The 24,424-nt window shown below is 42.2% G+C and overlaps 1 long non-coding RNA gene across 1 annotated transcript in view; it reads left to right on the plus strand.

Moving 5' to 3' along the window:
* The first annotated feature begins 228 nt into the window (after positions 1-228).
* LOC134337736 (uncharacterized) overlaps positions 229-24,424 on the plus strand; it is a 42,478-nt gene continuing 18,282 nt past the window's right edge. Inside the window, exons 1-2 of the long non-coding RNA XR_010016055.1 lie at positions 229-476; positions 23,979-24,267. This is a non-coding gene — a long non-coding RNA (uncharacterized LOC134337736). The remainder of the gene's footprint in view (positions 477-23,978; positions 24,268-24,424) is intronic.

A 24,424-nucleotide genomic window follows, 5' to 3' on the forward strand; every position in this document is an offset into this window, starting at 1 on the left:
TACATCTTAAAGATGTGCAAGATGGTAAATGGGCCCTTTAAAGTGCCCCAAGTCAGGAAGTGAGTGGTTGAATCTGGGGAAGCGGATGAAAGTTGGAGGAGAATGTAGGATTAATGCTGAGTGTACTGTTACTGGTGGCTGAAAGGTCCGTTTCCAAGCTGTATCTCTCTTTGTTTTTCAGTTGTAATCAAAGTTCAAAGTTTGCATGCAGTATAGATTTGTTCCAAGATTTGTCCTGCCGCAGGCAGCCAGAAAACAAAGAAACACCGTGGAACTCGTTCAAAGAAAATATCAAACACTCATCGTGCAAGAAGGACATATCACACCAATGTCAAAAAAATGATCGTTTCCTAGTGTTACAAAAATTCCCTGACATTGCCAACTATTATCAACGGAAAATATCAAACTTGTGTGTTTGAGTTACAAACATCTGTGCTATACAGTAGTTGCTGACTAACAACCATCGTCAAATGAAGGTCAGTTATCCACTTAATACCTGGCTTTTCGAAGGAGTTTATTTATTGGTTTATATTGTTGTCACATGTACTGAGATAGAGTAGAAAGCTTTCATTGCATTCTACCTAAGCAGATCGTTCCATGCGTAAATACTTTAAGGTAGCGAAATGAATGCGGAATATGGTATTACGGTTACAGAGAAGAGTGCTGTGCAGGTAGACAATAAAGTACAAGGGCCACGATGAGATAGATTGGGAGATTAAGAGTTCACCTTTTAGTGTATGAGAGTGTGATAAAACTGGGATAGAAGTTGTCCTTCAGTCTGGTGGCATGTACTCTCAAGCCTTTGTATCTTCTGCCAGATGGATGAGGGAAAGGTAACTGGGGATGGCGGGGTCCCTGATTATGTTGGCTGTTTTCCCAAGATGGGGGTGGCATGTATAGACAGAAGCAGCAGTGGGGAAGCTGGTTTGTGTGTTGGACTGGGTCAGGATCTGAATTGTCAGTATTTCAATGGTCCAATAGTTCCATTTAATATTAGAAAGCATATACAGTATACAACCTGAAATTCTTACTCTTCACAGGCATCCACAAAATTGAGGAAAACCCTCAAAGAATGAAAGCTAGAAAAATTTTAGAACCTCAAAGCCCCCCTTCCCCCTCCCATGCATAAGCAGCAGCAAAGCATCATCCCTCCCCCACTTGTTCCAGCAAAAAGCATCAACTCCCCACCATCCAGCATGCAAGAAATAGCAAAGAGCCCATGATCTGGACTCCAACATAAAACACTACTCATCCCAACAGTTTAACGTCCCACAGACTCTTTCTCTCACAATTGTCAATTTACCTCCACAGACGCTACTCAACTCCTTAATTCCTCCAGCAATTTGCTTAGGGCCTCATATCCCAGCAGCTGCAGTCTCGTGTGTCAGCAATTTTACCTTTGTGTATTTCATGGTGATGATGTAATTTGGCTATCTCTGTGAAGATGCTACATAAAGGCAATTTTTATTCATGCCTCATGATGATGCACTTTAGGAAAGCTTCTTCCAATAGGGTTTTATATGAGCAGAAATGTTTTCCATTGACAGAGCCGGATTTTGGGCAGTAAGTGCTTTAATGTGGTGCCATCAGACAGACCTCTACAGATGTACAATAGAAAGCATTCTGACTGATTTCACCACATCCTGGCATGGGAACTCCACAGCACAGGAAAGTAAATCTGATAGCAAGTTCCATCACAGCTTCCCATTATTGTAGGCATTTACAAGGGATGATGTTTCAGAAAATTTTACCTCAGACTAGATGTTCCTCAACTTGCACTAATGTCATTATGTAGACACAAAACACTGCAAATGCTGGAAATCTGGGACAATGCATGAAAAGCTGGAGGAACTCAATGGGTCACGCAACATCTATGTATGTTTGATGTTTTGGATCAAAACCCTTCATCAGGACTGGAAAGAAATGGGGAGATAGCCAGTATAACAAGATAATAGTGGGAGGGGAAGGGTCACTTTTTCATTTCTACCTATCAACTTCCTGCTTCCCATATCATTAAGCAGTCTCCCACCCTCCCTTATCTGCACATTTTTATACAGGTTATCTCCCCATTTCTTTCCAATCCTTACGAAGGGTCTCAACTTAAAACATTGACTATCAGCTTCACTCCACATTTGCTGCCTGACCTATTGAGTTTCTTCATCTCTATGTGTGTTGCTAATATCATTATATTTATCCTTGTATATATTATGGTAATTTAAGTTTATGTAATTTATTTGTCATGATATACTGTACTGTGCTGCAGAAAATCTAATTTTCATAACATTTTACAAGCTGGGTTTAAAACTTGAAGCAAATGAGCTACAGAAGGATCTGCACCATGATGCCAAAGCTTAATAAATCACTTGTTTAATTATCGCCTAACATACACTCTCACTTCTGCTGCAAGTAATGGCCAGCCTCTCCTTTCAGTTACCAGCCTGGGGCTTTGGAGTTTAGAATGGTAGATAAAAACTAATGAATATGTATTTGCATCAATTAGCATAATTGATTGTTGGACACAGTGGATAGCTGAACATTAGCAAAAGTGGTGAGGGAAAGCTTAAGAGCAGAATTTACTGCAGCATTATGTTGGCTTTTTTCCCCTCATATTACAGGAGCAGAGGTTATGAAATTACCTGCCATTACACAATCAATGTAGCTTATTTGTGTACATTTATGAACCCCAGAAGCAATTCAGTGACCCCTTTGCACTGCAAATGGGCATTGCTCTGCAATTAAGATTCCATTATCAAACAATAAAGACTGTCATTAACTGCATGAGGCATTCGGAGACCTTTGTCCACAAAATGTTTGTGCAGTTTAGAGCAAGTGAGTCATTTTGTCAAATGTGTCTGTGCACTTTGGAGTTCATTTATGTTCTTCCAGGGCCATTTTATGGTTATTTATTTTCCCTAAAGTTTCTCATTTCCACCCCCACCTCCATTAGCTAAGAACAATTATGATAGGTTGTGTTCTACTGCAAGGTTTGTACAGTATCTTGAATGATTAAGCCCAGGAACTGTTTTTCTTTGTATGGGAGAATCAGTACACCTTTCAGCACTTGCCTTTAGATGAATACCTGGCCAAGGCAATCTTCTTATGTGCCTGTCACAGAAGAATTTAATTTTAGTGGAATGGAATATTAACACTCGTAACTTTGCCATCAATTTTAATCATTGATAGTTATATATAAACATAAAGGTGTGCCAGGGCATGTTTACATTTTATTTTTAGAGATACAGTGTGGAACAGGCTTTTCTGGCCCACTGAGCCACGTTGCTTAGCAACCCACTGATTTCAACCATACCCTAATCACCAGACTATTTTCAATGACCAATTAATGTAATAACTGGTATGACTTTGGACTATGGGAGAAAACCAGAGCATCCAGAAGGAAATTGGAAGGGAACTACGAACCTGCTTACAGGTGATCCCAGAACTGAACTCGGAAATCGGATGGCCTGAGATGTAAAACATCGCACGAATCACTGCGCTGCTGTGGCAGCCCCAGTGTTATCATGGTGCTATAATTGGATGTCCAATGGTCAACATACAGTACCTTGAAACAGTATTCAGCCCCCAACCCTTTGTTCACATAAATGACCATTACAACTTGGGATTTTGATCTATTTAACTGAGAATTTTTATTTGTGAATCACATGTTCCTTCCATCACAATGGAGCCCCAAACACAGGGAAAATTTAAAAATATGAAAAGTTAAAAAATCAAGAACTGAAATATCAGCAGTTTAATATATCAGTATAATATATCAGATGAAATACCAGATTTCCAGTTCCTGCTGCTGAAAAATATCCCCATAGCATGATGCTACCTCCACCTTATTTTACAGTAGGGATGGTGTTACCTGGCTGATGCTCAGTATTAGATTTTTTGCCACATATATCTATTAATATTAAGGCCAAAAAGTTCCACTTCCGTCTCATCCAAACGTAAGACCTTACACATATTTACAGTATCTTTTAAGTGACATCTTGAAAAGTCTTTACTGGCAAGGGTATGCATTTTTTTTTAGCCATGGCATCTTCCTTGCCACTCTTCCATAAATACCCTTTTCATGCAATATCTTAGAGATTGTGGAAGCATGAGCTTCATCTCCAGTTGCAGCCATTGACTTCTGCAGCTCATTCAGAGTGACTGCTGGTATCACAGTAGTCTCTCTTACAATAGTCATTTTTCTCTAATGACTAAGTTTTTTGGGGGGGGGGAGGCTGATGTAGACAATATTACTGTGATTTCGTATTTTTTCCACTTTTTCATGATGGACTGCGCTGAGCTCCAAGATACAGTATGCTCAGTGTCTTTGAGATGGTCTTGTACCCTTCCCCAGATTTGTGCTTCTCTTTTATCATTTCCCTGACCTGCCTTGAATGCTCTTTTGTCTCCATTTTGTTTTTCGCTGTTGGGCTGCAACCAGTCAATGACAAGAAGATACATTTTCACTTAGGCTCACGGTTGAAGATTAAAAAGGCAACGCTTCACAGCAATTTTTTGGAGTTGGACTATGCCCCATCAGTGAAGAGGGTTCATTATAAAGGGCTAATAAAAATAAGAGAAGGGCAAGTGGAGCGGTCACTCTGTGAGTGGCCAGTGTTGGAGTGGCTTTGGCTAACCAGGCTTGGGCAAGGGACGAATCTGGTAAGTTCTTCTTCCCCCTTATTTTTTCATTCATTGTCTGTTAGGGCACAGTGCGTGTAGTGAGAATGGCTCCTGGGGCAGGGCTTTGTTTGGTGTGTGAGATGTGGGAATTCTGGGAGTCCTCCAACCTCCCAAGTAACCACATTTGCACCAGGTACAGTGAGCTGCAGCTCCCCAGAGAATATGCTAAGGAATTGGGGCTGCAGCTTGATAACGTTTTGGCTCTTACAGGATCCTGAAGAAGTGATAGACAGGTGCTACAGAGAAGTTACAGGAGACAGCTAAATGGGTGACTGTCAGGGGAAGAAAGGGAAATGGGCAGCCAGTGCAGAGTGTCCCTGTGTCATTCCCCTCATTAATAGGTACACCGTCTTGGATACTTTTGAAAGATACAACCAACCAGGAAGGAGCCACAGCAACCTGGTCTCTGTGGCTCAGATGGGAATAAGGTGAAGAGAACTGTAGTGGTGATAGGAGGTTCCATAGTCAGAGGAACAGAGATAAGATTCTATGGGGTGATAGAGACACACAGATGGCATGTTACCTCCCAGGTACCAGGGTCAGGGATATCTCATATCTCACGGAATTCTAAAAGGGGAAAGTGAAAAGCCAGAAGTCTTGGTGCATATAGGCACCAATGACATAGGTAGGAAAGGTGAGGAGGTCTTGAAGAGAGATTGTAGGGTGCTAGGTAGAAAGCTGAAAAACAGGGCATCCAGGGTAGTAATATCTGGATTGCTGTCTGTGCCACGTGCCAATGAGGGAAAGAATAGGATGATTTGGCAGATGAATGAGTGGCTGAGGAACTGGTGTAGTGGACAGGGTTTCAGATTGATGGATCATTGGAATCTCTTCTAGGGAAGGCATGACCCATGCAAAAGTGTCAGTTTATACCTGAACCTGAAGGGGAAGGAGTGTCAGTACCCTTGCACACACACACAGTGCTGGAGGAACTCAGCAGGTCAGGAAGCATCTATGGAGAAGAGTACAGTTGACGTTTTGGGCTGAGACCCTTCATCAGGCCCCAGCAGAGATCACAGAGGAGCAGCAGTGAGAGAGGGTTTCACTGAATACCCATCGAAGGGAAGATTTAAACTTCTTCATGGTAGGCATCCCTGGAGGAGACTTTGCAGTGTAGTCCAATCAGAAACAAGAGAAAATCTGAGATGCTGGGAATCCAAGCAACACACACACAAAGCTGGAGGAACTCAGCAGGTCAGGCAGCACCTACGGACAAGAGTACAGTTGATGTTTCAGGCTGAGACACTTCATCAGAGCTCCTTGCGGGCAGGTTAGCTAGAGCTGTTTGGATGGTTTAAACTAATTTGACAGGGTGTTGGGAATCAGAGTGATAATGCTGAGGATGTGATAGTGGCTTGGAAACAAAGGCAATGTGCAGTGAGACAGCTAGCAAGGAGAGACTAATGATAGGACAAAATTGCAGTATAAAGGGCAGACAAAATCGAAAATGGTGAATACAGGATTGAAGGTGTTATATCTAAGTGCATGTAGTCTACGGAATAAGGTAAATGAACTCGTAGCACAGTTACAGACTGATATTTATGAAGTGTGTATCACTGAACCATGGCTGAAAGAAGATTATATCTGGCAGCTGAACATCCAAGGATACACGTTGCATTGAGAGAACAGGCAAGTAGGCAGAGGGGTTTCTGTTGGTAAAAAAAGAAATCAAATCATTCAAGAGAGGTGACATAGGATCGGAAGGTGTGGAATCATTGTGGATAGAGCTAAGGAACTGTAAGGATAAAAAAAAACATTGATGGGAGTTACATACAGATCCCTAAACCGTAGTAAAGATGTGGTCTATAAGGTATAATGGGAGATATTAAATGCATTTCAAAGGGCAACTTGTGATAGTTTTGGGAAATTTCAATATGAAGGTAGATTGGGAAAATCAGGTTGGTGCTGGATACCAAAAGGGAGATTTTGTAGAAAGCTTACGAGATGGCTTTTTTGAGCAACTTGTGGTTGAGCCCCAATAGTGATCACGTTATGATAGAATTCATCCTGCATTTTGAGAAGGAGAAGCTAAAGTCCGATGTATCACTATTACGGAGGCATGAGAGAGGAGCTGGCCAAAACTGATTGGAAAGGAACACTGGCAGGGATGATGGCAAAGCAGCAATAGCTGAAATTTCTGGGAGGCAATTTGGAAGGCACAGCATATATATCTCCCAAATATTAGTCGGAAGTTAGAGGATTGAGAAGCTTTTAAAAACCAACAGGAAACAACCAGCACGTCATAAGGCAGGAAAAGATGGAATACGAAAGTAAGCTTGCCACTAATACTAAAGAGGATACAAAAAGTTGCTTCAGATATATAAAGTGTAAAAGAGAGGTGAGCGTAGATGTTGGACTGCAGAAAGATAATGCTGGAGATGTAGAAATGGAGGACAAGGAAATGGTAGATGAACTGAATAAGTATTTTGCATCAGTCTTCACTGTGGAAGACACTGGCGGTATGCTGGAAGTTTGAGAGTGTCAGAGGCAGAAGTCCCCTTCCCAAGATAATTTCAGACGATCAAACAGGTTTTATTAAAAATCACTATTCTTTTTTTAATATCCGTCAACTGGCTGATGTGGTTTATTCACCCAGTGATTCTCCAAGTCCAGAGGTTGTTATCTCCTTGGACGTGGAGAAGGCGTTTGATAGAGTGGAGTGGGTATATTTGTTTAGTGTTTTGGAGAAATTTGGATTTGGCAGAATATTTATAGCTTGGGTTAAGCTGTTATACCACTCGCCTTTAGCATGTATGCAGACAAATTATTTTCGATCTGACTATTTCCCATTAACACGTGGCACTCGCCAAGGCTGCCCATTGTCCCCTCTTCTTTTTGCAATTTCAATTGAGCCTCTTTCTATTGCACTTAAGTCAACTACTTTATTTCAAGGTGTTAGAAAAGGGCACATGGAACACCATGTTTCCCTATATGCTGATGACCTCTTACTTTATGTTAGCGACCCTGTAGGTAGTAGTCCTGCTATTGTGTCATTATTAGGTCAATTTGGAGCCTTCTCTGGCTATAAACTGAACTTTCAAAAAAGCAAATGCTTTCCCATTAATAACTTGGCCCTACAGATCCGACAGGAATCTTTGCCTTTTCCTTTATCTCAAGATGGTTTTGTATATCTAGGAATACATATTACTCGCTCTTTTACATCTCTGTTTGAAGCTAACTACAGGCCTCAGGTTAGTCAAATGAAGGCTGATTTCGAGAGATGGCGCAGTTTGCCCCTTACTATAGCTGGGAGAATCCAATCAGTGAAAATGACTATACTTCCTGGATTTCTTTATTTGTTTCAGTGTTTGCCAGTTTTCTTATCTAAGTTATTTTTTAAATCAGTCGACCAAGCTATAACCTCCTTTATTTGGGAAAATAAGGTCCCAAGGGTTAATAAGCACACTTTCCAAAGAGGTCGTGACGTAGGTGGAATGGGTCTTCCCAGCTTTATTCATTATTACTGGGCATCGAACATTCAAAAAGTATTATTTTGGCTTCACCGGCCAGATATAATCTGCTTGAGTCACGATCTTGCCACTCCTCGTCTCTCCCAGCTTTGGTGTATTCTTCCTTACCATTGAAATCCTCTCAATTCACATCTAACCCGGTCGTGCTCTCTACCCTCAAAATTTTTAATCAATTTTGCTGCCACTATAAGTTCATATCAGCTTCAGTTTTGGGCCCCATTCATAAAAACCATTTATTTCCTCCCTCTACATTCGATTCAGCTTTCAGACAATGGGGTTTGAACGGTCTTATGCGCATTAAGGATTTGTATACTGATAACATATTTGATAGTTTTGATAACCTGCGCGGTAAGTATGGCCTTCCGCGTAATCATTTTTTTAAATACCTGCAGATTCGCCACCTTGTCAAGGAAAAATTTCCCTCTTTTCCTGTTCTACCACCTGCTATGTTATGGGAAAAACTCTTTCTTAGCTTTAACAATAAAGGGCTGATCTCTGAACTATACTCTCAGCTGATGTCTTTGGGAATTCAAGATCTAAACAAAACTAAGAGTAGGTGGGAGGGTGACCTCAGTATGGATCTGGTGGAGGAATATTGGGTAAAAGTATTGAATAAGGTTCATTTCTGATCATCATGTGCTAGACTGGGGCTCATACAATTTAAAGTTTTACACAGGGTACATTTAAGTAAAGCCAGACTTGCAGACATATACCCCGGGACAGACGCTGGCTGTGACAGGTGTTCCTTCTCTCCGGCTGGTTTAGTACATGCATTTTGGTCATGCCCTCAGCTTGATGACTATTGGGCACTGGTTTTTAAAATTATCAGTGAGGTTTTGGGGGTGACACTGAGACCTTGCCCACGTATACCTGTATTTGGTGTGACAGATGATGATTTGGGTTTAAATGCAAGCCAGTCGGATATCGTTGCATTTACATCGCTATTGGCCCGTAGGAGAATTTTGCTGATTTGGAGATCTGCCACTCCCCCAACTGCTGCTGCTTGGTTAGAAGATGTAATGTTTTTTTCTGAAATTAGAAAAGATTAAATTCACTTTGAGGGGGTCTGCGAAAAAGTTCTATTCGAAATGGGGACCTTTCTTATCATATTTTGGGAGTCTTAAGGAATTACCTACCAGTTGAGGGCATTTGATTGTACTTGGGAAGTTGCCTCCCATTTAACACGCTTATAATTTACCTCACAGGGTGGTTGATAAATTGTAAATATGAGTGAATTTTGGATCATCTGACATGTTGCAGATGTGTGTGAGCCGTCGTCTTGAAGTAGTGTGGGGGTACGGTTGTGAAATGTCCGTACTTGTATTTGTGAATTGTTGTGTTGTAAATATATTAGCTGCCATGATATGTTCGGGGAGGGCAGGTGGGGGGAGGTTTGTTTTGGGGGTACGATATTAAAGCAAAATGGAGGAAAATATAATCCATTATATATTCTGTATTGTGTCATTCCTTCAATAAAAATAAAAAATAAAAAAAAAAAAGTGTGTAAAGTTTACTAGGGAAAAGGTTCCTGGAAAACTGAAAAGTCTGAAGGTAGATAAGTCACCTGGTCCAGATAGTATACACACCAACTGAAGAGATTGTGGAAGTATTGATTCTGGCATGGTTCTGGAGGACTGGAAAATTGTAAAAGCCAATCCATTCTTCAAGAAGGGAGAATGGAAGAAGAAAGAAATTATAAGCCGGTTAGTCTAACCTCAGTGGTTGGGAAGATGTTGGAGTTGATGATTAGGATGTGGTTTCGGGGTATTTGGAGGCACATAATAAAATAGGCCGTAGTCAACATGATTTCTTTAAGGAAAATCTTGCCTGACAAATCTGTTGGAATTCTTTGAAAAAGTATTAAGCAGGGTAGACAAATGAGAATTGGTGGATGTGTGCTTCGATTTTAAGAAAGCCTTTGGCAAGGTGCCTCACAAGAGATTGCTTAGCAAGCCAAGAGCCTATGGTACTACAGGGAAGATATTAGCATGGGAAGAGCATTTGGTTGATTGGCAGGAGGCAAAGAATGGGAATAAAGGGAGCCTTTTCTGGTTGGCTGCCAGTGACTAGTGGTGATCCACAGGGGTATGTATTCGGACAGATTATTTTATGTTATATGTCACTGATTTGCATGATGGGATTGATGGCTTTGTGGCCAAATTTGCGGAAGATATGAAGATGACATTAAACTGATTGGCCAAATCTCAAATAATAATGAGGCAGTCTACCTAGAAGAAGTCATCATCCTGACACAGTGGTGTCAAGAAACAACCTTTGCCACAATGTCACAAAAACAAAGGAGCTGGTTGTGGACTACAGGAGGAATGGAGACAGGCTAACCCCTATTGACATCAATGAATCTGGGGTTGAGAGGGTGAACAGTTTTAAGTTCCTTGGAATAACATCACCGACAATCTCACGTGGTCTGTACTTACTGGCTGTGTGGTGAAAAAGACACAACAGTGCCTCTTTCACCTCAGATGGTTGAAGAAGTTTGGTAAGGGTCCCCAAATTCTGAAGTCTTTCTGTAGTGGCACAATTGTGGGCATCCTGACTGGCTGTATCACTGTCTGGTATGGGAACTGTACTCCCCTCAATTGCAAGACTCTGCAGAGTGTGGTGCGCACAGCCCAGTGCCTTTGTAAATGTGAACTTTCCATTATTGAGGACATTTACAAAGGCAGATATGTAAAAAGGGCCTGAAGGATCACTGGAGACCCGAGGCACCCCAACCTCAAACTGTTCCAGCTGCCACCATCCGGGATATGGTACTGCAGCATAAAAGCCAGGACGAATAGGCTCTGGGACAGCTTCTTCCAGCAGGCCATCGGACTGCTTAATTCATGATAGTGCAACTGTATTTCTATGTTATATTGACTATCCTATTGTACACAATATTTATTATAAATTACTATAATTGCACATTACACATTTCGATGGAGATGTAATGTAAAGATTTTTACTCCTCATGTATATGAAGGATGTAAGTAATAAAGTCAATTCAAATTCAAATAACTGGAGAGGCAGGTGGTTTTGAGGATGCAGAGAGACTACTGAATAATTTAGATAGTTGAGAATGGGCAAAACATTTGCAGATGGTGATTGCAGATGGGGAGGTGTAAGGTCATGCACTTTAGTTGAAGGAATAAAAGTGTAGACTATTGTCTAAATGGAGAAAATATTCAAAAACTTGAGATGCAAAGGGACTTTGCAGAATTCCCTAAAGGTTAATTTGCAGGTGAAGTCAATGGTGAGGAAGACAAAAGCGATGTTAGCATTCATTTTTAGAGGGCTAGAAAATAAAAGCAAGGTGTAATGTTGAGGCATTATAAAGCACTGATAGGACCTCACTTGGAGTATTGTGTGCAAGTTTGGGCCCCTTATTTAAGAAAGGATGTGCTGACATTGGAGAGGATTCAAAGGAAGATCACAAAAATGACTCCGTGATTGAAAGGCTTATATGAGCATTTGATGGCTCTGGGCTTCTACTCACTGGAATTCAGAAGCATGAGGGGTGATCTCATTGAAACCCATTGAATGTTGAAAGGACTTGATAGAGTGGATGTGGAGAGGATGTTTCCTATGTTTCCAATGGTGCAGGAGTCTAAGACATAAGGACACAGCCTCAGACTAGAGGGATATTCATTTAGATAGATTCTTAATTAGTCAAGGTATGAAAGGACATGGGGAACGGGCAGGAGACTGGGGCTGAAAATGAATCATCCATGATATAATGGCAGAGCAGATATGATGGGTTAAATGGCCCATTTCTGCTTATATATTTTATGGTCTTATGGTCATTCTGTTTGACCTTACAGAGATAGGGGTTTTAAGTATTCTTACGAATTCATTGAAAGTAAGTGATCTCTAATTTTCCACATCAACAACTTGGGTGAGTTGCTAAGGTAATATATTCCTACTGGGGAATGTTGGTGTAGTAATTACCAAGGGGATGAACACTTTTTCAGGGTCAAAATTTTGGTTTTTAATTTTTAGTAAATTGTTGACAGGTTTTGGAAAGGAGAAGGAGTTATAGGGCTTCGGGAGAGGGAAACCTGAGGTCCATGAGCCAGTAATCATCAGAGGATCAGAGGTGGAATGGGTCAGTAACTTTAAGTTCCTGGGTGTCACTATCTCAGAGGGCCTGTCCTGGACCCATTATATAAATATAATTGCAAAGAAAGCACAACAGCACCTCTACTTCCTCAGGAGTCTGTGGAGTGTCATCAAAAACCTTGGCAAATTTCTATAGATGTGTGGTAAAAAGTGTGCTGACTGGCTGCATTATGGCCTTGTATGGGAACACCAATGCCTTTGAGCAGAAAATCCAACAAAAGGTAATGGTTTTGGCCCAGTACATCACAGGAAAAACTGTCCCAAACATTGAGCACATGAAATGTTGCCGGAGGAAAACAGCATCAATTATCGAAGATCCTTACCACCTAGACCATGCTCTTTTCTCGCTGCTGCCATCAGGTAGAAGGTACAGGTGCCTCAGGACTCGCACCACCAGGTTCAAGAACAGTTGCTACTCCTCAATCGTCAGGCTTTTGAACAAAAGAGGATAGCTTTACTCATTCTATTTCCTGTGTTCCCACAACTGATGCTTTACTTTAAGGGCTCCTTATCTTGTTACTTCATGCTCATTATTTATTGCTATTTATTTATATTTGCATTTGTACTGTTTGTTCAAAGTAAAATTTATTATCAGAGTACATACATGTCAGAGATTCTTTTCTTTTTCTGTGGGCATACTATAGAACGTTAACTGTAAACTGTAAACATCGGGAACTGCAAACAAACTGTGCAAATGCAGATATAAATTAATGGTGAGTCCTGAAGCACCTGTATCTTCTACCTGATGGCAGCAGCAAGAAAAGAGCATGGTCTAGGTGGTAAGGATCTTTGATGATGGATGCTGCTTTTCTACGGCTGCGTTTCATGTAGATATGCTCAATGGTTGGGAGGATTTTACCTGTGATGTACTGGGCAAAATCCATTATGGTTCATAGGATTTTCCGCTCAAAGGCATTGGCGTTCTCATACCAGACCATAATGCAACCAGTCAGCACACTTCCACCACACTATCTACAGAGTTTTGCCAAGGTACTTGATGGCATGACGAACCTCTGCAGACACCTGAGGAAGCAGAGGTGCTGTCGTGCTTTCTGAGCAATAATATTTATTCGATGGGTCCAGGACAGGCCCTCTGAGATAGTGACACCCGGGAGTTTAAAGTTACTGACCCTCTCCACCTCTGATGCTCCGATAATTACTGGCTCAGGGACCTCTGGTTTCCCTCTCCTGAAGTCGACTATCAATTCCTTGGTCTTATTGACTGAGTGAGAGATTGTGTAATTATACCATTTAGCCAAGTTTTCACTCTCCCTCCCTCCTATACGCGGATTCCCAGTACATCACAGTGGTATCGTCAACAAACTTGTATAGTCATAGTCATACTTTATTGATCCCGAGCGAAATTGGGTTTCATTACAGTTGCACCAACCAAGAATAGAGTATAAATATATGGTGTGGGAGCTGTTCTTAGCCACACAGTCTTAGGCGTAAAGCCAGTAGAGCAGGGGGCTAAGTACACATCTCTGTGGTGCTCCTGTGCTGATAGAGCTTGTGGAGGAGATATTTTTGAGAATCCGAATTGACTGGTGAGGAAATCCAGGATCCAATTTTACAAGGGGGCATTGAGACCAAGGTCTTGGGGTTTGCTGATTAGTTTAGAGGGGATGATGGTGTTAAACGCTGAGCTGTAATCAATAAGGGGCATCCTGATGTGTGCATCATTGTTGTCAAGATGTTCCAGGGTTGTGTGAAGAGACAATGTGATAGCATCTAATGTAGAGCTGTTGCTTCTATAGGCAAATTGGAGTGGATCCAAGTCACCATTCAGACAGGAGCTGATATGCTTCAATGCCAGCCTCACAAAACACTTCATCATGGTAGATGTAAGTGCCACTGGGTGATAGTCACTTAGACAGGTTACCACGTTCTTCTCAAGCACCGGAATGATTGAAGCCTGCTTGAAGTAGCATTATTGTCCAGTGAACCTGTTTTTACAGTTACCGTTTTTCGGCTCGCTAAGTATGCCTGCAGAATAAGAATCTTATTGTTGTATTTGGTGACATGTATGTACTCAGATAATAAATTTTACTTTGAACTTTGAACTTAGAAGAGATTAATGGGGATGCTACCTGGACTAGTTATAGGGGGAGGTCGGCCACACTGAAGAATGCAGAAAAATGAGGGGTGACCTCATGTGTGTGTCTGGCCTCCATCGGTTGTGGTTGACCATGGGTACTGCGCCTCTGGGAGTCACTGGTTTGTTGAGCAGTGTCGACTGTGGCTACTGAGGCCAATCCTGGAACGGCAGGCTCTGCCACAGTTGCTGCACGTGTAGGGCATCGTGGAATTGTTGTCCACCGTCCGCTGTGCTCTCCATTTAGCTCCTGCTTCTCAAACTGACTCAGGATCACTCTTTCGCCTCGCTTTAGGTGTTGCTGAAAAGTACCTCGCCATTTGTTGCGGTCGTCTGCTGTATCCTCCCAGCACTCTGTGTTGATTTTTAAGGCTTTCCCGTTGAGCTTGCAGAGGTCCTTGAAGCGAGACTGGGGTCTACCAACGTTCCTCTTGCCTGTTGCTAGTTCTCTGTAGAGGATGTCCTTTTGCAGTCTACCATCCTTCATATGACAGATGTGGCCCAGCCAGCGCAGTCTACGTTGTCTTAAAAACGTGAACATTGTGGGAAGTCCAGCGCGAGAGACGACCTCAGAGTCTGGGACTTTGTCTCTCCAGGTGATGCTGGGAATGCGGCGAAGGCTGCGCAGGTGAAAACTATTGAGTTTCCTCTCCTGCTTGGAGTAGATGGTCCAAGTCTCGCTGCCTTACAGGAGGGTGCTGATAACGCATGCATTGTACACAGCAGTCTTGGTCTTTGTAACGAGTTTCGGATTCTCCCAGACCTGCGAGGAGAGTCAAGCAAGGATCGACGCTGCTTTGCTGATATGCCTTCTGATTTCAGCATTGAGGGAGAGGGTGTCGCTAATGGTCGACCCCAAGTATGTGAACTTGTGGACCACTTCTGGATCGTAATTGTTGATGGTAATGACTGGTGTCTCTACTACGTTCTGGGCAAGGACATTTGTTTTCTTTAGGCTGATGGTAAGCCTGAAGTCCTTGCATGCCTTAGAGAAGTGGTCCATGAGGGTTTGTAGTTGCTGTTTGGTGTGCGAGGTTATAGCAGCGTCATCGGCAAAGAGCATCTCACATATTAAGATCTTTTGCAGCTTTGTTCTTGCTCTCAGACGCGCAGGGTTGAACAGCTGCCCATCAGACCTGATGTGCATGTCGATGCCTTCTGCCAATGTCCCAAACACGTGCTTCAACAGCAGAGAGAAGAAGATGCCAAATAATGTTGGGGCCAACAACGCATCCTTGTTTGACTCCACTACAAATAGCGAAGGGTTCTGATGAGCTGCCATGATACTGAACAGTAGCCCTCATGTCGTCATGGAATGACTTGATGATACTTTTGAGTTTCGGTGACCTCATAGAAGTTATAAAATCATGAGGAATGTGGATAAGACGGATGGTCATACTCTTTTCTCCAGGGTTGGCGAGTTCAGTACTAGAGGGCACATACAATGTATGGAGGGAGAGATTTAAAAGAAACTGGAGAGAAAACTTCTTTACCAAGAGAGTATTGAGTAACTGGGATGAACTGCCAGAGGAAGTGGCCAATACATGTGCAATTGCTACATTTAAGAGACATTTAGGTAGGCTTGGAGGGATATGGGCTAAATACAGGCAACTAGGACTAGCAGGGAGAATGCTATGGTCAGCATGGATCTGTTGGGCTGAAGGGCCTGTTTTCATGCTGTATAACTCTATGAAAGGTGCAGCAAATCATGATCCGAGATGGCTTGGTGAAGACAATCTATTCCAAGCCATACCTTCCTGGACTTGATAAGAATTTTCAAAATCCATATTCGCTGATCTTGTTCTCAAAGAGAAATGCACAGGACAATTCCTAACATATACCATACATTCTCTGTAAGCAACATCTAACAATGATTAAATGTGTGGATCTTGGTAGATTTATTTCATCCTGACTGTGAGGCCTATCATTAGTCTGAGATTGTTTAATTCTGAAAAAACCTGAAGTCCTCCCTGATCTGTTGTATCTGAGAACTGCTCATTTCCTAATTCAGCTATACTGTATATTCTTAAAGGGGAGGAACATTTTACCAAGTAGGATCTTAACCCCACGTATCATTGGATAAGCTTTAAGTTGTAACTTTCTAAACCCTGCACCATAGCTGCTAATTAACATTGTAAACAGTTGCAAAACCACACCCACTGATCCTTCACAAATGTCACTCAATCTTTACCTCATTGCTATTTGTGGGAACTTTCTGTGGGTAAATTGGCCATGTTTCCTGATTTTTAATTGTATTAGCCTTTCAGAAGTAAGTTACTGAATGTGAGATGATTTGTAATGATCCACAATCAATAAGGAATTGATTTTGGTTTACTATTGTCACATGTACCAAGATAGATGTCTTGTATACTGTTCAAGTCATTACTGAGTGTATTGAGGTAGAACAAAGCAGAATGAAGTGATCTTCGAATCTGAATAAGTTCACCACAGTTGTCAACAACTTCATCAAGATCTGTATGAATAAGTGTGTTACTTCAAGGACATAACCAAACTAAAAGCCATGGATGAACCAGGAGATTTACAGTCTGCTGAAGGCTAGACTGTAGCATTCAAGACCACAAATTCAGAATTATACAAGTAGTTCAGATATGATCTCCAGGAGGCAATTTCAAGATTGAAAAACCAATTCCAGCTGAGGTTAGACATGGAATTAGATGCATAGGGCTCTGGCAGGGTTTGCCGGCTATTACTTCCTACAAAATGAAACCTAACATCATGAACAGCTGTGATGCTTTACAGCAGATGAGCTCAATGCCTTTAATGCACAGTTTGAAAGGGAAAATAAAGCTACATCTGTGCGAATCCCTGCAGCATCTGGTAACCCTGTGATCTCTGTCTTGGAGGCCAAGCTCAGAACTTCAAGAGGGTGAAGCCTTGCGAGGTATCGGGCCCTGATAGTATACCTGATAGGGCACCAAAAACCTGTGCTAACCAACTGGCAGGAGAGTTCAAGGACAATTTCAATCTCTCACTGATGCAGTCAGAGGTTCCCACTTGCTTCAAAAGGATGATTACCTACCATATAACCATATAACAATTACAGCATGGAAACAAGCCATCTCGGCCCTTCTAGTCCGTGCCGAACTCTTACTCTCACCTAGTCCCACCGACCTGCACTCGGTCCATAACCCTCCATTCCTTTCCTGTCCATATATCTATCCAATTTAACTTTAAACGACAACATCAAACCTGCCTCAACCACTTCTGCTGGAAGCTCGTTCCACACAGCTACCACTCTCTGAGTAAAGAAGTTCCCCCTCATGTTACCCCTAAACTTTTGTCCTTTAACTCTCAACTCATGTCTTCCTGTTTGAATCTCAATGGAAAAAGCCTATCCACGTCAACTCTATCAATCCCCTTCATAATTTTAAACACCTCTATCAAGTCCCCCCACAACCTTCAACGCTCCAAAGAATAAAGACCTACCTTGTTCAACCTTTTTCTGTAACTTAGAAGATGAAACCCAGGCAACATTTTAGTAAACCTCCTCTGTACTCTCTCAATTTTATTGACATCTTTCCTATAATTCGGTGACTAGAACTATGCACAATACTCCAAATTTGGCATTACCAATGCCCTATACAACTTCAACATTACAATACCAATATCAATTTCACATACCAGTGCCCAAGAAGAGGAGGGTGAGATGCTTCAACAACTATTACCCAGATGCACGACATATTTTGAGAGGTTGGTCATGGACAGAATCAACTCCTCCATTATCAAGGACCTGGACCCATTGCAATTTGCCTATTGCCACAATAGGTCTACAATCTCACTGGCTCTCCATTTTTCCTTTGATCACCTGGGCAATTGCAACACTTATGTCAGGCTGATGTTCTAATCAGCAGGCTCTAAATCCTGGGCCTCTGTACCTCCCTCTGCAATTGGATCCTTGACTTCCTCACTGGCAGTGTGATTCAGAAATAGCATCTCCTCCTTACTGAAAATCAATACCACTGCACTTCAAGGTTCCTTGCAGCGCCAATTGCTCTACACCCACAACTACGTGACTAGAATGCTCAATTCCCATCTATGTATTTGCCAGTGATACATATATTGTTAGCAAGATTTCAGATCGTGATGAGGAGACATACAAGAGTGAGCTAGATCAGCTGGTTGAGAGGTGCTGCGGCAACAGCCTTGCATTCAATTCAGTCAGACCAAGGAATTGATTGTGAACTTCAGGTAGGGTAAGTTAAAGGACCACACACCAGTCCTCATTGAAGGATCAGCTGTGGAAAGGGTGTGCAGTTTCAAGTTCATGGATGTCAACACCTTTGAAGATCTATTCTGGGCCCAACATACTGATACAATTACAAAGATGGCATGAGGGTGGCTGTGTTTCATAAGGAGTTTGAGGAGATTCGCAAATTTGCAAAAGACAATTGCAAATTTCTACAGATGTACTGTGGAGAGCATTCTCACTGTCTGGTGTCGAAGGGTTACTGCACAGAATCTGACAAAGCTGCAGAGTTTTAAACTCAACCAGCTCCATCATGGGCACTAGCCTTCCCAGCATCCAAGACACCTTCAAAAAATTTGTTGTTGTTCCACATAGCAGGCGTTTTTCTCTTCATGCTTCTAAAGATGAAGTGTGGCCCAGAAGGGGCAGACGTGAGTCTGTCCATTCAGGGGCCGGGGTTGGATCAATCTTCATCTGATATCTCGTCCTCAGCCGATACAACATGGGTGACCCTGAGGAGCACGCAAGCCTCCACATGATGCCAACGTGTTGATCCTTCAAAATGTGATGGCTCAGAAATGTGACATCCATCACTGAGGACCCCCACCACTCTGGACATGCCCTTTTCTCATTGCTGTCATTGCGAGGGAGGTACAGGAGCCCGAAGACACACACTCAACACATCAGGAGCAGCTTCTTCCCCTCCACCACCAGATTTCTGAATGGACAATGAATCCATGAGCACCACCTCACTAATTTTTGCTCTCATTTTGCACTTACTTAGTTTATTTTTAAAATCTAAACTAATTATAATTTATAATGTTTGATTATTATGAATTGCATTATGCTGCTGCAAAGCAACAGATCTAATGACATTTTGTATGCTAGTGAAACTGAACCTGATTCTAATTCCGATTCTGCTACAGAGGAAGTGCAGAGCAGTTGAACAATAAGTACAAGATCATAACAAGATAGATTTGAGGCCAAGAGTCCACCTTACTGTACAAAAGATCCATTCAAGCATCTGATAACACCAGGCAAGAAGCTATCCTCAAGCCTGATGGTACATGCTTTTAGGTTTTTGTATCTTCTGTTCAATGGGAGAAGGGAGAAGACAGAATGTCTGTGGGGGAGAGGAGTTGGTGTTTGATTATATGATCACACACACACCCTCCATAGATATTGCATTTTGAAGAATCTATATACGAGGATTTTGATCTCCTTATATAAATTGTCAATTGTTCCATCACTAGTTCAGTGTTAACCCGGTTGTTGGGGATTGCTGGGTGGTGCGTCTCGTAGGGCAGGGAAGCCCCCATCTGCGCTGCATCTCTAAATAGAAAAGTAAACTTAGCAAGCCAATGTAATTGTAGAGAGGCACGGTAGCATAGTGGTTCTCACAATACTCTAGTACTAACAAACCAGGTTCAATCCCCTTCGCTGCCCATAAGGAGTTCATACGTTTTCCCTGTGACCATGTTGGATTCCTCCAGGTGCTCATCCCACAGTCCAAAGATGTATCGGTTGGTAGCTTGCCTGGTCACTGTAAATTATCCAGTGATTAGGCTGGAGTGAATTCGGGGGCAGCCGGGTAGTGCAGCTCGAAGGGCTGGAAGGTCCTATTCCACACCATATCTCAATAAAATAAAATGCAAGATTTCCTTCCACACAGTTGTCTGATATAAGCTCATTGTTCCACCTATTTCTCGTTACGTTTCTTTCTGTCTTACCCCAGTGAGAGTTATTGTTGACTGCCACTCCATTCTGTAAATACTTTTCTTTCATTTCACTTTTAAACACCTCAAATGTTACTGTCTCAGTCAACCTTTACCTTTACTTAACTATCTAAATTTCTATTCATTATCCACATTTGTTCTTCAAGAAGTGGGTCTTAAAGCTGTTTCATGAATGTGAGCATTTTGTTTATTCTCCACCTTTATTGTCACTGACTCTTTTTTTAATAACAGTGTTGGATTGTTGGCCTTGGCTTTTCAACAGAACGTCTGAATAAGGTTTCAAAGTACACAGTTCCCTTTTATTCCTCCTCTAACACGGCATAATTCTTTCCACTTGCCCTCCTGTGAATCATGTGACATTATTTTCTCTCTCTCTTCTGGCATCACAATGGCCTCTCACAGTTAGTGTGAATTCAGCCCTGTTTTTAACTATCAGCAGCATTGTGCTTATTGTAAAGAACCCACAGTATAAGTATCATAAAAAATATAGATGTAGCAAAGTGAGTGATTAGACTGTAATTTATTCGAAAGATTCAGGTGACGTGCGTGAACCTTTTGGCCTGGCTTTGATGACTTATGATGTCATCCAAACCCCTCAATTAGATTATAGCCTTGTTGTTCACTCCCAACCATCCATTATTCTGTACATTTACAATTTTTAAATCTGAGCAGATGATAATTATGTTACATCAAGCAGATCTGTGGAGCTGATTAACTGCTAGTTGAAGGCTTGTGTCTACAGCAAACGAACGCAATCCATTTATCGCTGTCTGCTTCCCTGTGGTCTGTGGCGTTTTATAAATATGATTTCTTTGTTTGCTGGTTGTATATTTAGAATGTCCAATTGGACTGAGGGTTTCCTGTTGTTCTGCTGTGCTCTGCAGCGTAATGTGACTCCATTGATATGATGAGGGGTGATTGATAAGTTTGTGGCCTAAGGTAGAAGGAGATGAGTTATACAGCCCTCGTTACATGCAGGTGCAGTTCAACTCTTTGAGTGATTATGCAGAAAGTTTGAAGTTAATAACTTTTGTGGTATTTCTGTTTCGGATAATTGAAAACTGCAAATAAGCATTGTCTGAGAAAATGGACAACATTGGCCTTCGTGCAGTCATCCGCTACCTCAATCTCGAGGATTTATCACCCAAGGAGGTCCACGAGGACATGGTGGCAACAGTAGGGGAGGGTACCCTTCTTACAGCATGGTGAAGAAGTGGGCTGCTGAATTCAAACGTGGCAGAGAGAGCCTGGAAGATGACCCCCATCCTGGAGGGTCTGTCACCGTCATCACGCAGGAGACCATTGACAAGATCCATGACATGATCTTGACAGGTCGACGAATAACACAGCGGTACATTGCCACAGAGCTGGGTATCTCCCAGGAACGTGTCCATGCAGTTATCCACAACGAACTCCAAAATGACCAAGGTGTCAACTCGCTGGGTCCTGAAACTCCTTGGGCCTGATGAGAAGTGGATTCGGCACAGCAAGTCAAGGGACAATCTAGCCATTTTTGAGGTGGATCCCGAGAGATTTCTCCAGCAATTCGTAACTATAGGTGAGACTTGGATCCACCACTTCCAACCAGAGACGAAAGAACAATCGGAACAGTGGAAACACCCAGGACCTCTGGCTCCCAAGAAAGCCAAGTCGGTGATGTCCGCAGGCAAGGTGATGGCCTCCGTTTTCTGAGATGCAAAAGGAGTGCTGCTGGTGGACTATCTGGAAAAGGGTCACACTATTACAGGGGCCTACTACGCTGATCTCTTGAGACAGCTATGGGAGAAAATCAAGAAGATTCGGCGTGGGAAGCTGACAAGAGGAGAGCTCTTCCACCAGGACAATGCTCCAGCCCACAAGTCCACAGTGGCGATGGCTGCCATCCAGAAATCCAGAAATGCCGATTCAAACTCGTCGAACACCCGCCCTATTCACTTGATTTGGCACCCTCAGACCACTACCTGTTCCCCAAGGTGAAGAAGGAGCTCGGTGGTCGCCATTTTGACACTGGTGATGATGTCATCGCTGCTGTGGACCACTTTCTGGAGGTCCAAGACGCTGACTTCTACAGAGAAGGGATCCATATGCTCCATGACCGCTGGACTAAGTGTGTACATGTAGGAGGGGACTATGTTGAAAAATAAATGTGCTAGGTTTTCTAAAACTGACTCCTTCTACCTTAGACCATGAACTTATCAATCACCCCTCGTATGATCCGCTTTCCCTCTGTGTTTATGAATTCTGAGTTGTGCCATTCATCCAATCATTTCAAACAAAAATGAGATTTCACAGTTCATGGCCATCGAAGCACCCTGAAGTAACACCTCTTTTCTTTGGGGAACTTGCTGTGTGTCAATTGGATGCATTATTTCCAGCCTGAAAATAGTGACTGCTCTTTACAAGTATTTCATTGTCAATAAACTACGTTGGGATCAACAAAGGAAATGACATGTTAATAGTGTGTGTTCATGTGCTTTTTCATTTCGCTGGATCTTCAGCTGTGGGAGTATCCTCCCCATGTGAAAGTAGTTCGTTAGAATCGGTATCAGTGATGGGTTAACAGAGACAACAGCAAAATCAGATATTTAATGGCCAGGAGGAATGCCATTCCTATCAATATTGAGTGTCTGTTGTTGGGAATTACATCAGATACTTTAATATCAGTTAGGAATGCCATTCCTATCTATAATGTGCGTATGTTGCTGGGAATGACTATATGTAAAGGTGTTTGGCAAGGAAGTGAGCAGATTTGACTCCAATCACATATCCAATACCAGCCCCATAGATGGACACTTGACCTCACAAACCACCTCATCATGGCCTTGCACCTCATTGTCTGTCTGTACTGCACTTTCCCAATAACTGTAACACTTTGTTCTGCATCTTGTTATTCCCTTTTCCTTGTACTGGTGATGAATTAATTTGTATTAATATATGTAAAATAAAACCTGTTGCTGAACATGTACCTATAATAATACTAATTACCATTTTACCAACTTATTTACCAATGTACAACTCCTTACTGGGAATGGAGAGATATGGATCCTGTGCCAGCAGAAGGAATGAGTATAGTTTGGCAACATAATTGGCACAGACATTATGAGCCTGTTCCTGTGCTGTTCCCTTTTCGATGTTGTATCTGTCCTGCACAGACTGCACACATGAAGGACTGTCACCGGAGTGTGCAGGAGGGTGCAAGGCATCTGCAGAACCAAACTCTCAGGCTGAAAACAGGCAGAGAAAAAAAATGTAGGAAATTATTTTCAAGATGCAGTCAAGTGGCAAACATTGGATTTTTTTATATATAAAAGATAAGCTGTCAAGAGATTAAGGTATGAATGGAGCAGTTCATTCTTCGGTGGAGTGTGGGAGTACTTCGTTCATACCATTAACAAGCTGATATGTAAAACTTCTTATCAACAGCCTTTTAGTTCTAGAGTGTATATCTACTTCCTTTATCTGAGAAACAGAACTGCATGGACATGAAAATAGTCTGAGTGTTCATGACAATCAAGGACATTTGGAAAGATGTAAATTAAACGCGTGAAGTGCCTCCCACTGACCAACTACATTGTGCGCAGAGCTCAGACACAGCAGCTGTAATATTATCCTGGTATTATTATTATTATTGCAATTTAAATGAAAATCATGGACATTTTTATTTATTAATTTTTCAGGTTACAGTACATCTGCTACTAGCAAGGCCTGCATTTGTTGTCCATCCTACTCTGCCCCCGAGAACATAGTGACATGAGAGTTTTGCAGATGCTGCAAATCATGAGCAACACAAAATATGTTGGAAGAAGTCAGCATCCTCTACGGAGGGGAATCAACAGTCAAGGTTTCAAGCAAAGGCCTATCTTTAGGTACTCCATCCGGTTCTCAGCCCGAAAACTGAACTTCCCGTCATCAATGCTGCCTGACTTGTTGAGTTCCTCCTGCATTTTGTGTATTTTGCTTGAGAAGGTAGTGGACCACTTGTTATCCTTCTGGTGAAAGTGATCCCACTGTGTTGTTGGGGAGGGAGTTTCACAATTTTGACTCAGTGATGATAAGTGAATAGGGACATATGTCCAAGATGGTGTGGAACTTGGAAGGGAAACTGAGGTTGTGATGATACCAA

The sequence above is a fragment of the Mobula hypostoma genome, chromosome 25 (genome assembly GCF_963921235.1).
Source record: "Mobula hypostoma chromosome 25, sMobHyp1.1, whole genome shotgun sequence".
Lineage (NCBI taxonomy): Eukaryota > Metazoa > Chordata > Chondrichthyes > Myliobatiformes > Myliobatidae > Mobula > Mobula hypostoma.